Genomic DNA, 16,680 nt, shown 5'->3' with positions numbered 1-16,680 from the left:
CTATGAGTCAGAAATAGACTCTATGACGGCAGGTAATAGGAGACGATTTCCCAGTTTCATTTGTTTATGCTTTTGAGAAGATTTGAATCTCTTTTCTGGAAACTATTTTACTTTATCTCTGGGTATGCTGTGATTCACCTCCTTTGGGAATAGATTTGTGCTCTGCTTTCTGTTGCTAAGTACTGTCAAGTTGATTCTGACTCATAGTGACCCTGTATAGGATTTCTGAGGAACAACTGGTAAATTAAAATCACCGAACTTACAGTTCAAACCACCCTTGTGGTCCAGTGTGTTATCCTGCAGTGCCATAGCAGGACTCCATCTAGGCTCTCTAACTTTCTTATGAGAACAACATTACTGACTTGCTGTTGAGAGTATGACCGTTTCTTTATAATTAACAACAAAGCTCAAGGAGCTGCTCTGCAGTCATCCTCCAGAGAGCTCCATCATCTTCTGTCAAAAGCAGGTTTCAGATCAATGATATTGAAGACACATCATTACAGTAACATCTATTTCAAATGTTTTCCCACTAGCAAGTTCTGATAAGCACTATACATAGACTGTTGTTGTTGTTAAGTGCCGTCAAGTCAGATCCGACTCAATGGCCCTGTATAGGGTTTCTGAGGAGCAGCTGGTAAGTTTGAACATCCAACCTTGCAGTTCAAGACGACCTTGCATTCCAGTGTTTATCCTACAGAATCAAACCAGGACTCCATTAGTTTAATTCCGATCCAACTGCCTCCAGTGACAATAGACGAAACACAGCTGTGGTTTACAAAGATTGCCCTACTTTTTGGGGTACCACCACCATGTTAGGAATCATTGGGACTTCTAGCTCATACTGTCTTTGCATTCTGGGTATTAATGGGGTACCACTCATTCAGTAAGCATCACTGTAGATGTTACCATCAAAGTTTCTGATGTTCTGAAAATGTAACATCAAATGGGCATTCAGTTCTCTGGAATATATTGGGTGCCAGACATTTTCTTAGCTCATTAGGACACTGGTATTTTGATGGGTATCCCCTGCTTATCTGACAGACATGCTCAAACAACTTTAAAATCCATGAGGAGCTCTCAGGTGTGCTCAAACTAGAACCACAGACCACAGAGATACTTTAAATGTAAATTACTCCTCTTTAGAAGCCAAAGAACCATATTATAGATTTACATATAAGTAAATGTCTATTCCTCCCCACCCCCATTTTCTGAAAAAATGCAGAAGCTATGCTCAGAGTAAAAAATAAAGAATTATGTTGTGTGATTTGATAGTATTAAAGTGCAATTTATGGAAAGTTTAAAAAAATGACTTTCATATAAATATATAAAATGTAGTAATGAGGAAACTAATAAGATGGCAAAACCAGTTATGTTGTTGTTGTTGTTGTTGTCAAGTGCTGCTGAGTCAGTCCTGACTCAGAGTCACACCATATAGGGTTTCAAAGGCTGTAAATTTTTCAGGAGCAGAAAGCCTCATCTTTATCCTGAGGAGTAGTTGGTAGGCTCAGATCACCAACCTTGAATTTCAAAGTCCAGTGTTTATCGTACAAAGCTAAGAATACTTATAAGAACTGATTACTTATAAGCATTGAATAAGAAAGGAAGGAAGGAAGAGAGAATGAAGGAAAAAAAGGGGATAGAGAGAAGGAGGGGAGATAAAAGAAAAAAAGATATAAAAATGCTAGGCTATCTTTTAAAGAAAATCTAGTTAATAATATCCTTTGGTATCCATGATACCAAAGCTATTGAAGATACCTTGTGAAAAATCACAGGGTAGTGCAAGTGTTTTGAATTTGACTAATAACCTCAGAATTGACAGTTTGAATCCATTTCTTGGCACTGCTGAAGAAAGGCCTGGCTATCTGCTTCCATAAAGACCAGAGCCAAGAAAATTCTATGGAGCACTTCTACTTGCTAACACACATGGTTGTCATGAGTCAGGCTCAATGGCAATATGTCTTTCTATTGGACAAAAATATGAGGGGACTTCAAAAAGTAACTGGAAATTTTTCAAATTTCATTATTTTTCCATACTATTTTTTCCAAAAATTTATACAATTATGCAACTTAACATATTTATAACTGTTTTTAAAATGAATTCCCATTCCCACCCCTTTTTTTTGTTTACCTTTTGATTGCCAATATTCTTTTTTTTTTTTTTTTCTGTTCTTTCTCTTTTTTTTTTACTATATAATTTCATTTTCCAGTATCTCTTATTGTTTGTTGTTAGGTGCCATTGAGTCAGTACCAACTCACAGTGACCCTATGCCCAACAAAACAAAACACTGCCTGATCTTTGGCCAATGACAAAACTGTTGCCATGCTTGAGCCCATTGATGCTGCCACTTTGCCAATCCATCTCGCTGGTGGTCTTCCTCTTTTCCTCAGACCCTCCACCTTGCCAACATGACATCTTTCTCCAGCAACTGATTCCTCCTGACAATATGTCTGAAGTATGAGAGATGAAGTTTGGCCATCCTGCCCTCCAAGGAACACTCTGGCTGCACTTCTTCCAACACAGAGCTGTTGGTTCTTTTGGCAGCCCATGGCACTTTCAATATTCTTCTCCAATACCATAAATTCTTCTATGGACTTCCTTATTCACTGACCAGCTTTCGCATGCACATGAGGTTATTAAAAATACCAAGGCTTGGGTCAGGCACACCTCAGTCCTCAAGCTGACATCTTTTCTCTTTAACACTTTTAAAATGTCTTGTGCAGCAGATTTGCCTAACGCAATACATCATTTGATTTCTTGACTACTGCTTCTGTGAGTGTTGATGATTGATCTATGAAGAATGAAGTTCTTGATCACTTCAATCTTTTCTCAGTTGATAGGAATGTTCTTTATTGGTCCAGTGGTGAGGATGTTTGTTTTCTTGACATTGAGATGCAATCCATACTGAAGGCTGTGCTTTTTGATCTTCATCTGCAAATATTTTAAGTCTTCTTCACTTTCAGCAAGCAAGGTTGGATCATCTGCATATCACAGGTTGTTAATGAGTCTTCCTCTACTCCTGATGCCATGTTTTTCTTCATATAAATCAGCTTCTCAGAATATTTGCTCAGCATACAGGTTGAATAAGTATGGTGAAAGAATACAACCCTGTCACAAACCTTTCTTAATTTTGATCCATTTAGTGTTCGCATGTTCTATTTGAACAATTGCCTCTTGGTCCAGGTACAGATTCCTCATGAGCACAATTAAGTGTTCCAGAATACTCATACTTTGCAATGTTGTCCATAGTTTGTCATGATCCACAGCATCAAAAACCTTTGCATAGTCTATAAAGCACAGGTAAACATCTTTCTGGTATTCACTGCTCTCAGCAGAGATCCATCAGATATCAGTAACAATATCCCTAATTCCACTTCCTGTTCTGAATCCTGCTTGAACCTCTAGAAGTTCTCTGCCAGTCTCTCAGCATAACAATTACACGTTTTAATGTAAAAACATTTTAGTGATTTCCTTAGACTTTGCAATATTACATTTATGACTTATTTAATCCCATTTTCATATAACAAATACACCTGATAACAATAAAAGATTGTAACTTAACTGCCTCATAATGGGAATGGTGATATAAGATTTTAAAATAAATATAGCCAAAGTAGTACAATTGCAATTAGGCTTAGTTTCTTTGGTAACTTCATAAAATATGGTAGGGTTTGAAAGGAAGTACAACCTCTCACCAAATGTATTGGCCATTTTGAATCTGACAACCACATGGTTTACTATTTTGGGAATGACAAATTGAAGAGGAATGGTGCTTCATTCATTGTCAAAAAGACCATATCCAGATCACTCATGAGGTACAATGCTGTCTGTGATAGGATAATATCCATTAGCCTACAGGGAAGACCAGTACATAGCTCTATTTTTCTAATTTACACACTGACCACTAAAGCCAGTGAGGATGAAATAGAAGAATTCTACCAACCTCTTCAATCTGAAACTGATCAAACATGCAATCATGATATATTGATAATTACTGGTGATTGGAATACAAAGGTTGGGAACAGAGAGGAAGGATCAGTAGTTTGAAAATATGGCCTTGGTAATAGAAATGATGTTGGAGATCATATGATAGAATACTGCAAAACCAATGATTTGTTCATTTCACATACCTTCTTTAGACAGCATAAGAGATGACTGTACACATGGACCTCACCAGGTGGAATACATAGAAATCAAATTGACTACATCTGTGAAAAGAGAAAATGGGAAAGCTCTGCATCGTCAGTCAAAACAAGGCCTAGGGCAGATTGTGGAACAGACCATCAATTGCTCATATGCAAATTCAAACTGAAGCTGAAGAAAATGAAAACAAGTCCATAAGAGCCAAAATATGACCTTGAGTATATCCCAGCTGAATTTAGAGATCATCTGAAGAACAGATTTGATACATTAAACACTTAAGACTGAAGACCAGAAGAGTTGTGGGATGACATCAAGAACATCATACATAAAGAAAGCAAAACATCATTAACAAGACAAGAAAGAAGGAAAAGATCAAAATGATATCAGAAGAGACACTGAAACTTGCTCTCCAGCATAGAGATGCTAAAGTAAATGGAAGAAATGAAGAGGTAAAAGAGTTGAATAGAAAATGTCAAAGATCATCTCAAGAAGACAAAATCAAATATTACAGCAATATGTGCAAAGATCTGGAGTCAGAAAACCAAAAAGGAAGAATATGTTCAGCCTTTCTCAAGCCAGGGGAACTTAAGAAAAAATTCAATCCTTTACTTTCATTATTGAAGGATTTTGTGGGCATATTATTGAATGATGAGTCATTGTACCAAAAGGAAATGGTTAATGTTCAACCGTTTCAAGAGGTAGTGTATCATCAAGAGCCAATGATACTGAAGGAGGAAGTCCAAGGTGCATTGAAGGAATTGGCAAAGATCAAGGCACTGGGATTTGATGGAGTAAACTTTGAAATCTTTCAAGAAAGTGAGGCAGCGCTGGAGGTATTCACTCATCTATGCTAAGAAATTTGGAAGACAGCTATCTGGCTGAATGATTGAAGAGATTTTTATTTGTGCCCATTCCATAACCCAATGGAATGCAGAAATCATCGGACAATCTCTTTGATTTCCCATGTGAGTAAAGTTTACTAAAGGTAATACAGAAATGGCTACAAGCATACATTGACAGAGAACTTCCAGAGGTTCAAGCCGGATTCAGAAGAGGCTGTGGAACGAGGTATATCCGATGCACCTTGATTGATAGCAGAGGATACCAGAAAGACATTTACCTGTGATTTATTGACTAAGCAAAGGCTTTTGATTCTATGGATTATGACAAGCTATGTATTCTGAATATATTGCAAAGTATGAGTATTCCGGAACACTTAATTTTGCTCATGAGGAATCTGTACATGGACCAAGAGGTAGTTGTTAGAACAGAACATGGGAACACTTAATGGTTTAAAATTCAGAAAGGTGTGTGACAGGCCTGTATTCTTTCACCATACTTATTCAACCTGTATGCTGAGCAAATAATCCAAGAAGCTGGGCTATAATGAATAAAAACATAGCATCAGGATTGGAGGAAGATTCATTAATAACCTGTGATATGTAGATGATCCAACCTTGCTTGCTGAAAGTGAAGAGGACTTAAAATATTTACTGATGAAGGTCAATGACCACAGTCTTCAGTATGGGTTGCATCTCAATGGAAAGAAAACAAAAATCCTCACCATTGGACCAATAAACAACAGTTTTATCAATGGAGAAAAGATTGAAGTTGTCAAGGACATCATTGTTCTTGGATCAACTATCGGTGTTCATGGAACCAGCAGTTAAGAACTCAAATGATGTATTGCACTGAGCAAATAAGCTGCACGTGACCTTTTTAAAGATTTGAAAAACAAAGATGTCAGCTTGAGGACTAAGGTGCACCTGCCCCAAGTCATGGTATTTTCAATAACCTCATAGTCGTATGAAAGCTGGACAGTGAATTAGGAACACCGTAGAAGAATTGATGCCTTTGAGTTATGATCTTGGAAGAGAATATTGAAAGTGCCACGGGCTGCCAAAAGAACACAGATCTGTGTTGGAACAAGTGCAGCCAGAGTAGGCCAGGAAGGCCAAACTTTGTCTATCATACTTCGGGCATATTGTCAGGAAGGACCAGTCACTGGAGAAGTATGTCTTGTTTGGTAAAGTGGAGGGCCAGAGTGAAAGCGGAAGACCCCCAGCGAGGTGGGTTGTGTGAGATGGAATGGACTGAAGCATGGCAACAGTAGTGAGGTTGGCCCAGGATCGAGCAGTGTTTCATTCTCTTGTGCATACTGTCTCTATGAGTTGGTACCAACTCGATGGTACCTAACAACATCAACAACAACAACCTCTCACCAAGGAATCCTGGTATGGTAGTGGGTTATAAGTTGCACTGATAACCATAGGTCAGCAGCTTGGAACTACCAGCTGCTCCATGGGAAAAATGTGAAGTTTTCTGTTCCCTTAACATTTAGAGTCTCGGAAACCCAATACAGAGTCTCCGTGAGTTGGCACCAACTTCATGGTACAAAACATACACCACCAACTACCATAACACTCACCTTCACACTAGGGGTAACTGTGAAAGAAGATCAACACTGATACTCCTTGAAGGTATCCTCCCAAAGGAGAAGAATGGTTTGACTGAGATAATAGATATTCATGAAGACCTGGTGTGACATTGTGGGTTAATGCGCTGGACTGCAAAGATCATTTGAACTGTGAGGTCAGAGGTTCAATCTCAACAGCCGCTCCTATACATGGTCGCTATGGGGCAGAACCGACTCAGCGGCAGTTGACAACAAAAATGGCTACTTCAGAGATTCAGTGTAGGTAAGTGACAAAGTTGGGTCTCAAGTTTCAATATGCATTTGGAAAAGACTAAATCACCAATTCTGTGGATGAGATAAACTGGTTTTGCAAGTTAAATGTTCAGAGGAATTTTGTCTGACTGTAAACAGTTGGCCCACAGCACATTTGATACTTTAATAGAACTAAATACCATTGATAACATTTACTGTGTACCACAAGGGTAAAACACACTCAGCACTTCTCAAGCTGAGAGAATTAAAGCTAATTTCAAGCCTTGACTTGCAACTTTGAAGGAGTCTATGTACATAGGTGCTGTAGGATAAAGTACTGGACCAAAAGGTGAGACTTGAACTGCAAGGTTGGTTGTGCAAACTCACAAGCCACTCCTCAGAATCCCTATACAAGATCGCTATGAGTCGGAAACAACGCGGTGGAATTTAACAACAACAATATGGACATGTTGTTGTTGTTATGTGTCGTGGAGTCGGTTCCGACTCATAGCGACCCTTTTTAGGGTTTCTGAGGCTGTAAATATTTATGGGAGCAGAAAGCCTCATCTTTCTCCCGCGGAATAGTTGGCAGTTTCGAATTGCTGACCTTGCAGTTCGCAACCCGATTCATAACCACTATGCTATATGGACATAGACAAGATATAAAACACAAGTTCTCCAGTGAGATGGATTGACACAGTGGTGGCTGCAACAATGGACTCAAACATGACAACAATTGTGAAAATGCCACATGAACAGGTAGTGTTTATTCTGTTGTGCATAGGGTCGCTATGAGTTAGAATCAACTTGACAGCACCTAACAACAATAATAACATGTGCATCAAAAGAAGATGAAAAGAATACACAGAGTCACTGTACCAAAAATAATTAGTTGACATTCAGCAATTTCAGGAGGTAGCCTATGATCAAGAACTAATACACTGAAGGCATTAGTGAAAATCACGGTTTCGGGAACAATTTCAAATTGTGGCAGTGCTGGAAACACTCACTAGTGCTTGTCAAGAAATATGGAAGATCTGGCAAAGCAACTGTAAGAAATCTATTTTTGTGTCCATTCCAAGGGCTGGTTGTTTTCTTAGGTGCTGTCAAGTTAGTTCCGATTCATAGCAATCCCATGTAAAACAGAATGAAATGCTGCCTGGTCCTTTGCAGGGAAAGGTTAATCAATGGAAAGCATAAACTTTGGGCAGTATCATAAATATCAAATGCAAGTAAAATGTCGCTGAAGATAATTCAAAATTGGTTACAGAAGTACATTGATAGGGAGCTGCCAGAAATTCAAGCCCAATTCAGAAAAGGAGGTGGAATAAGGGGAAATCATTGCTGATAAACAGTTGAGAAAAAAAGAATTCAAGCCTTGATTTATACTAATGAAAGATTCTTTGGAAAAGTAATGAATGATGCAGAAAACATCAAAAGAAGCTGGAAGGAATATACATTCACTATATCAAAATGAAATGGTTGATGTTCAATCATTTCAAGGGGTATCATATGACCGAGAACCAATGATACTGAAGGAGGCAGTCCAAGATGCACTTAAGGTATTGGCAAAGAACGAATTGAAATCTTTCAAAAAACCAATGTAGCACTGGATCAGTCAATCATTTATACCAAGATATTTGGAAGACAAGCTGATTGGTAGAGAGGCATATTTGTGCCCATTTCAAAGAGAGGTGATCCAATAGAATGTGGAAATCATCAGACAACATCATTAATACTGCATGCAAGTACAATTTTACTAAAGATAATCTTTTTAAAAGTTTGCAATAGTACACTGACAGGGAACTGCTAGAGGTTCTAACAGATTCAGATGAGAACACTGAACAAGAAATACTATAGCTGATGTCAGATGGATCTTGGCTGAAAGCAGAGAATATCACAAAGATGTTTACCTGTGGCTTATTGACTATGCTTTTGATTATGTGTATCATGACAAGCTGTGGATCACATGTGGAGAATAAGAATTCTGGAACACTTAATGGTGCTCATGAGGAACCTGTGCATATACCAAGAGGCAGTTGTTCAAACAGAACAAGGGAACACTAAATGGTTTAAAATTAGGAAAGGTGTGTATCAGGGTTTTATTCTTCACCATATTTACTCAATCTGGTAAGCACATAATCTAAGAAGCTAGATTATAAAAGAACACGGCACTAGGATTGGAGAAAGTCTCAGTAACAACCTGTGATAAGTGAAGAAGATTTAAATTACTTACTAATGAAGATCAAAAGGACCTCTAGTAGCACAGTGGTTATGAATCGGGCTGTGTACCTCAGGATCAGCAGTTTGAAACTACCAGCTGTTCCACAGGAGAAAGATGAGGCTTTCTGCTCCCGTAAAGATTTACAGCTTCAGAAACTCTGTACAGGGTTGCTATGAGTCGGAACAGACTCCATGGCACATAACAACAACAATGAAGATCAAAGATCACAGACTTCAGTATGGGTTGTAACTCAATGTAAATAAATCAAAAGTCCTCACCGCTGGCCCAATAAATAACATCTTGATAAATGGAGAATAGTTTGAAATTGTCAAAGACTCTGTTGTGCTTGGATCTATTGTCAACACTCATAGAAGCAACAGTCAAGAACTCAAGCGATGAACTGCATTAAGAAAATCTTTTAAAGTGTTCAAGAGAAAAGATGTTAGTTTTAGGACTAAGGTCTACCTGCCCCAAGATATGGTATTTTCAATAGCTTCACATGCATGTGAAAGTTGGACAATGAATAAGGAAGGAGAATTGAAGAATTTGACTTATGGTGTTGGAGAATAATATTAAAAGTATCACAGACTGCTTGAAGAACAAATAAATCTATGTTGGAAGACGTAGAATCAGAATACTTTGTGAAGCCAGGAGGGCAAGACTTCATCTCTCATGTTTCAGAGATGCTATCAGGAGGGACTAGTCTCTTGGGGAGGACATCGTGGTAGGTAAAATGGAACATTAGTGAGAAAAAGGAAGACCTCCAATGAGATGGATTTGCTCAGTGACATCAGCAATGGGCCCAGCACCAGGCAGCGTTTTGTTCCATTGTGGATAGGGTCACCATGCGTCAGAACCAACTCAGTGGCACTTAACAACAACAAAAGCAAGTATGCTCGACACTCACAACAAGGAAAGGATGCTTATAAAAAATAGTGATGAAGCCCAGCAATGTTTCATGAAAGTAATCAGCTGAGAACATTCATGAACATTTTTTCTTAATGAATGTGTGATATATGGTTATTTCTACACATAAGAACTAGTGTTTATATACACATAAAAGTGGAGTTAATTTATATACTTTTTAATATAATTCATGTTTTAGACAATTTAGTGACTTTTGCATTATTAACTTATTATTCTGTGACAAATTCAGAATTATTATGATAGCAACCATAAGCACAAATCCTGTTCAGGAGATAATTGTCATTTTTTTCCTCTTAAATAGGATACTTAAATAGGTAGGTTGTTTGGGGCAAAAAGTTGGTTGCTAGAAGACCAGGTGCCATGAGAGAGATCTAAAAATAAAGAGAAATCTGGAAATGAAAGAAGAACATCGATGAACAAGTATATGAGATATGTGAAAAGGATATTAAAGTAAATAACCTGGCAGAATCATTAAAGGATTTTGGAAGATAAGAATATTATATATTCAGTTTTAAGTTATTTTTGCTTGTGTGTTTCAACCAGGGCTTCAAAACAATTTTTACTAGTTCATTTATGGTTGACAAACTGAAAATGAGATTGAACAGAATTTTCAAAATATCGATGCTTGGGATAATAGAATGGAGAAATCAAGGGCCAACACCCTGTTATAAACTAAAGCTCCCTCCTTGAAAATAAGGATAGCATTTGTGTTGCATAGCAACCAAATGTCCTGCACAGCAGCGTCAGAACCAATACTGCCCTGCTCAAAGATGTCAGTTGACTGTGCTGCTTTGAATGGATGTTCTTGTAGCTTTTAGGTCCCATTGAGTCAGTACCAACTCATAGCGATCCTATGCACAACAGAATGAAACATGCCCGGTCCTGGGCTGACTTTACAATTGTTGCCACTCTTGAGCCCATTGATGTTGCCATTTTGCCAATCCATATCGCTGGGAGTATTCCTCTTTTTCTCCAACCATCAACCTTACCAAACATGATATCCTTCTCCAGAGACTGGTCCCTCCTGACAATATGTCTGAAGTATGAGAGAAGAAGTCTGGCCATCCTGGCCTCCAAGGAGCACTCTGGCTGCACGTCTTCCAACACAGATCTGTTGGTTCTTTGGCAGCCCATGGCACTTTCAATATTCTCCTTAGCAACTTATTTCAAAATGGTCCCATAATCACAGACATAGAGGCTAGGGTTACAATATACCACAAAACTGAGAAATTCAGCTTGAAGGGCCATAATAAATAATTAAGTGCTCTGCAATTTTTTAGAAGAAGAGGGAGGTATGAAATCATTCAGATACTTCTCCTGACTGACTTTTAATTTTAGTCTGTTCTAGAGTCCCAGTTTTTCCTGAGGCCAGAACCTGTTCACTAGCATAAGCATAGGTTAGAAGGTTTCATGAAGGCAGACACCGCCCTGACAGTTCTATTCCACACAGAAACGAGATTCTCGACAGCATAGCTATGCTGTTGAATAGATATACACAGATCTAGTAACACATCCTGTTTCATGGAACATGTCCATTTTACCATGTCCTCATACCTTCAGTAATCATTTTGTTCAATTATCTATAAAATTGACCATATTCACTCAGGTAGCACTTGCTGTTCCCTCTGTGTAATATGAAGAAGGACCTACTTTGTATTGTTCTGGATTCCTGTCATATATTTCAGCAAAGCAAAGAGTGACTTTTATTTGATCAGTTTGGAATTTAATAGATATTGTCTGCACTGTTAGATTTAAAAAAGAAATAAACTGGATTTTGTACCTCCTTTTGTTACATGAATAATAGATAATTATCTAGAAAATAACTGGTCCCATTATGAGTATTTTATTACTGTGCATGTGGACATCTTGAATTATATAAATAGCTCCAAAAATATAGTTAGCAAAGGACTTCTTAACAATCTGAAAATCATAACGTGTAACTCAACAGAGACCTCCATGCCCTTCTCCTGAACTCTTATTGACTTTCAGAAGTAATTTTATTGGATCCTCTTCTTTGCCCTCTTTTCTCCTCTTTACTTGCTCTGTTTTTAGAAATAAAAACTGAAACAGGGAAACGTTTGGATTTTTATAATGTAGCAACTGAAAGGCAAAAGCAGAGTATTATTGTTCCTTCCATTTTAAAATTACAACTATTTTCAGCTCTAATTGTTGTTGTTGTTGTACAGTGCCATCGAGTCAATTCTGACCCATAGTGACCCTGTAAGGGTTTCTGAGGAGCAGCTGGTGAGCTTGAACCACCAACCTTGCAGTTCAAACGGCTTTGCAGTTTTACGCATTAACACACAGCGCCACACCAGAACTCCAAGTCTTTACTTAGAAGACTATGACTTTTTTCAAGTGATGCATCTCTTTTCATCTACCTTTGTCTTTTGTCAGAGGGTGGCTGAGGAGTCCTTTAATGATAGCTTTCATGCCATATGATATCATTTCTTAATGACACAAGAAACTGGTGCTCATATTGTCCAGACTCCACAAATCTGCTTTATCAGAATCTGAGTGTAATTTCTATATGAAAAATAGCAACTTTCCCAAGGTTAGAGACTTCCTAGAGAATGAGATAATCATTTCAGGACCTGAAGACTATGTGTAAATGTGGAAGTCTTGTGGATAAAGGAGAGTCTCCTTTATTGGTACCCCGTGTATGCCATTTCTATTGGTGTTTGTGCTAGGACACACTGGATCACTAACATGGCAAGGGGACCATAAACCTCATTTGTAGCACTTAACAATTTCTATGGTGCAAATATTGCCATCATAACTGATTCATACCAACAACATGATGTCACTAAACATGGAATTGGGGATAAATATTCAGTAGCTCACCATCATATTTCCACCTTATAACTATGATATACGTAAATAACCTCAATAATTTAGATAATAGTAAAATGTAGTGAAGGAGCTCTGGTAACATAGTGGTTACCAGTCAGGTTGCTAACCTTAAGGTCAGCAGTTGGAAACTACCAGCCATTTCACAGGAGGAAGATGAGGCTTTCTGCTCCCATAATGATTTACAGCCTCAGAAACCCTATGCAGGCTCGCTCTGAGTAGGAACAGACTCCAAGGTATATCACTATGTATCCCCACCACGAAAATGTAGTAAAATAATTAGAAAGTGAGATGTTTACAAATATTTATTACCTTTACTTTTGATATAATTTGTTTAATTGTAGGTTTATATAATTTCATTTTTTTATTAAAAATGACTCACAAAATTTTTGAAAAGTTGACAATTGACTTTTGAAGGCTTATAAAAACTGGCTTGAGCAAAAGTGACCTTTTCCCTCTCTTTCAATGCAAAATCCTTCCCAATGGGTTAGGGATATGGGAAAAATAAGTAAATAAATATTTGTTGAGCATCTAGTATGTTTGCGACATTGTAGTTAGTGATTTATAGATTTTAACAAAAATTGAATACCATTTGTTGCACATTACAATGGTCCACACCCAGCACTTGTATTTTAAACATATCACCTTATTTCATACTGAAAACAGGAAACAGGTATTAATCTGTATTGTACAGATGAGATTAAGAACCAATGATAAAGAAAGAAGACGTCCAAGGTGCACTGAAGGCAATGGAAAAGATGAATGCACTGGATGGCAAAGTTAGCTTGAACCGCAAGGACAGTGGTTCAAAGTGGTTCAAGCCCACCAGTTCAAGCTCACTATTCACTCTTTGGAACCATATACAGGGTTGCTATTGGTCGAAACTGACTCAACAGCATTTAACAACAACAACATGCATTGCTGTAACACAGATGGAAATCTTTCAACAAACTGATGCAGTATTGGATGCACTTACTCATCTGTGCCAAAAAATTTGGAAGACAGATACCTGGACAATAGATTGGAAGGCATGCATATCTATGCCCATAACAAAGAAAGGTGACCCAGCCCAGGAATGCAGAAATCATTGGACATTATCATTAATATCACATGCAAGTACAATTTTGCTAAAGATAATTTAAAAATGGCTGCAAGAGTACATTGGTGAACTGCCAGAGGTACAAGTAGATTCTGATGAGCACATGGAATAGAGAATATAAGCAATGACACCAAATGCTTCTTAGCTGAAAACAGAGAATACAAAAAAAGATGTCATTTTATGCTTTATTGACTCTGCCAGTCAAAACAGGCTATGAATACCATTGTGAAGAATGGATATTCTAGAACACTCAATTGTGCTAATGAGGAGCCTCTACATAGAGAGGCACCCATTGAGCAGAACTAGGGGATATTAGTGCATTAAAATTAGAAAATGTCTGTTACCAGGATTGTGTCCTCACACAATTCCTATTCAATCTGTCAATTATTACAATGCAATATGTAAAGACTTGGAGTTAGAGAACCAAAAGGAAAGAACACAGTGTTTTTCAAGCTGAAAGAAAAAATTAAAACCTAGATTTGTAATATTGAAAGCTTTTATGGGCAAAATATTGAATGATGCAGAAAGCATCAAAAGAAGATGAAAGGAATATACAGAATCATTGTACCAAAAAGTAATGGTCAATGTTCAACTATATCAAGAGGTAGCATATGCTCAAAAACCAATGTTACTGAAGAAAGAAGTCCAAAGTGCACTGAAGGCATTGACAAAGAATGCCTCCAGGAATGGATAAAATACAGATTGAAGTATTTCAACAAACTGATGAAGCCCTGGAAGCACTCATTCATTTAAACTAAGAAATCTGGAAGAGAGCTACCTGGCAAGCCAGTTGGAAGAGATCCATATTTGTGCTCACTGTAAAAAGAGGCTACACAAAGGAATACAAAATCATCAGAAAATATCATTAATAGCACCTGCAAGTAAAATATTGTTAAATATAATTTAAAACAGCAGTAACAGTACATTGATACGACAGGTGTTTAATCCAGATTCATACTAGACCATGGAACAAGGGATATCATTGCTGATACGATTTGCATCTTGGTTGGAAGCAGAGAATGCCAGAAAGATGTTTACCTGTGTTTTATTGACTATGCAAAGGCTTTCACTTTTGTGTGTGGATCATGACATGCTATGGATAACAATGTGAAGAATGGATATTTCAGAACCTTTAATTGTACTCATGTGGAACCTGTACATAGACTAAGAGGCAGTCTTTTGAATAGAAAAGGGGAACACTGAATGGTTTAAAATCAGGAAGGGTGTGTGTCATGGTTGTATTCTTTCACTGTATTTATTCAATCTGTGTGTTGAGCAAATAATCTGAGAAGCTGGATTATAAGAAGAACATATTGTCAGGATTGGAAGAAGACTCATTAGTAACCTGCGATATACAGATGATACAACCTTGCTTGCTGAAAGTGAAAAGAGCTTAAAATACTTTCTGATGAAGATCAAAGACCACAGCTTTCAGTATGGGTGGCACTTCAATGTAAAGAAAGCAAAAATCCTCACCACTAGACCAATAAACATCATGATAAATGGAGAAAAGATTGAAGTTGTCAAAGACTTCATTTTGCATGGATCCACAATAAGCACTCATGAAAGCAGCAGTCAAGAAATCAACTCAAGTGTTTTAATTAGTCAAATCTGATAAACAACCTTTTGAAAGTGTTGAAGAGCAAAGCTATCTGTTTGGGGTCGAAGGTGTACCTGACTGAGCCATTGTATTTTTAATAACCTCATAAGCATGTGAAAGTTGGAAAATGAATGAAGACCACAGAAAAATTGATTCAATTGAGTTATGGTGTTGGATAAGAATTTTGAAAGTCCCATAGACTGCCAGAAGAACAAACAAATCTGTCTTGGAATAAGTACACCCAGAATGTTCCTTAGAAATCAGTATGGCCGTTCTTCATCTCGCATACTTTGGGCATATTATCAGGAGGGACCAGTCTCTGAAAAAGGACATCATGCTTGGTACAGTGGATGGTCTTGCAAATGAAGAAAACCCTCAGCAATATGGACTGGCACAGCAGCAGAATCAATGGGCTAAAGTCAAACAATTGTGAGTATGACTCAGAACTGGGCAGTGTTTCCTTTGGTAGTGCACAGGGTCTCTGTGAATTGACTAACTGGAAGGCGCGTAACAACAGCAACAAGGTCTCTGATTTCATCTAGGTACTATTGGACAACAATGATAGCTGTAGTTCTATATTCTTTTCTGAATAGTTTGAATTTATAGCAGTTCCTGTCCTCTTACAGCTGCTTTGAATGATCTTCAACGCAATTTTCCTTGTAATGGTAATGTTTGATGATCATTTTCACATTCTGTTGGGTCACCTCTATTTAGAATGGGCATAAGTATGGATCTCTTCCAATTATCTGTCTTCCACTTTTCTTGGAATAGATGAATGAGTACCTTCAAAGCTGTGTCAGTGTGTTGAAAAATTTCAATTTGTATTCCATCAATTCCTGGAGCCTTGTTTTGTACCAGTTCCTACAGTGTAGCTTGCACTTCTTCCATTAATACCATTAGTTCTTGATCATATACTATCCCTTGACATTGTTAAACATCAACCATATCTTTTTGGTACAGTGACTTTGCATACCTTCGATCTTCTTTTGATGTTTCCTGCATCATTCAATATTTTGCCCCTGGAATCCTTCAATATTTCAAGCTGAGGCTTGGATTTTTAATTCAGTCCTTTCAGCTTGAAAAATGCTAAGCGAGTTCCTTTCTCTTGGCTTTTTAACACCAGGTATTTGCACTTTTCATTATAATAGTTAACTGTGTCTTCTCAGGATGC

Source organism: Chrysochloris asiatica, unplaced genomic scaffold, assembly GCF_000296735.1.
Source record: "Chrysochloris asiatica unplaced genomic scaffold, ChrAsi1.0 scaffold00320, whole genome shotgun sequence".
Lineage (NCBI taxonomy): Eukaryota > Metazoa > Chordata > Mammalia > Afrosoricida > Chrysochloridae > Chrysochloris > Chrysochloris asiatica.
This window is presented reverse-complemented; position numbering follows the sequence as displayed.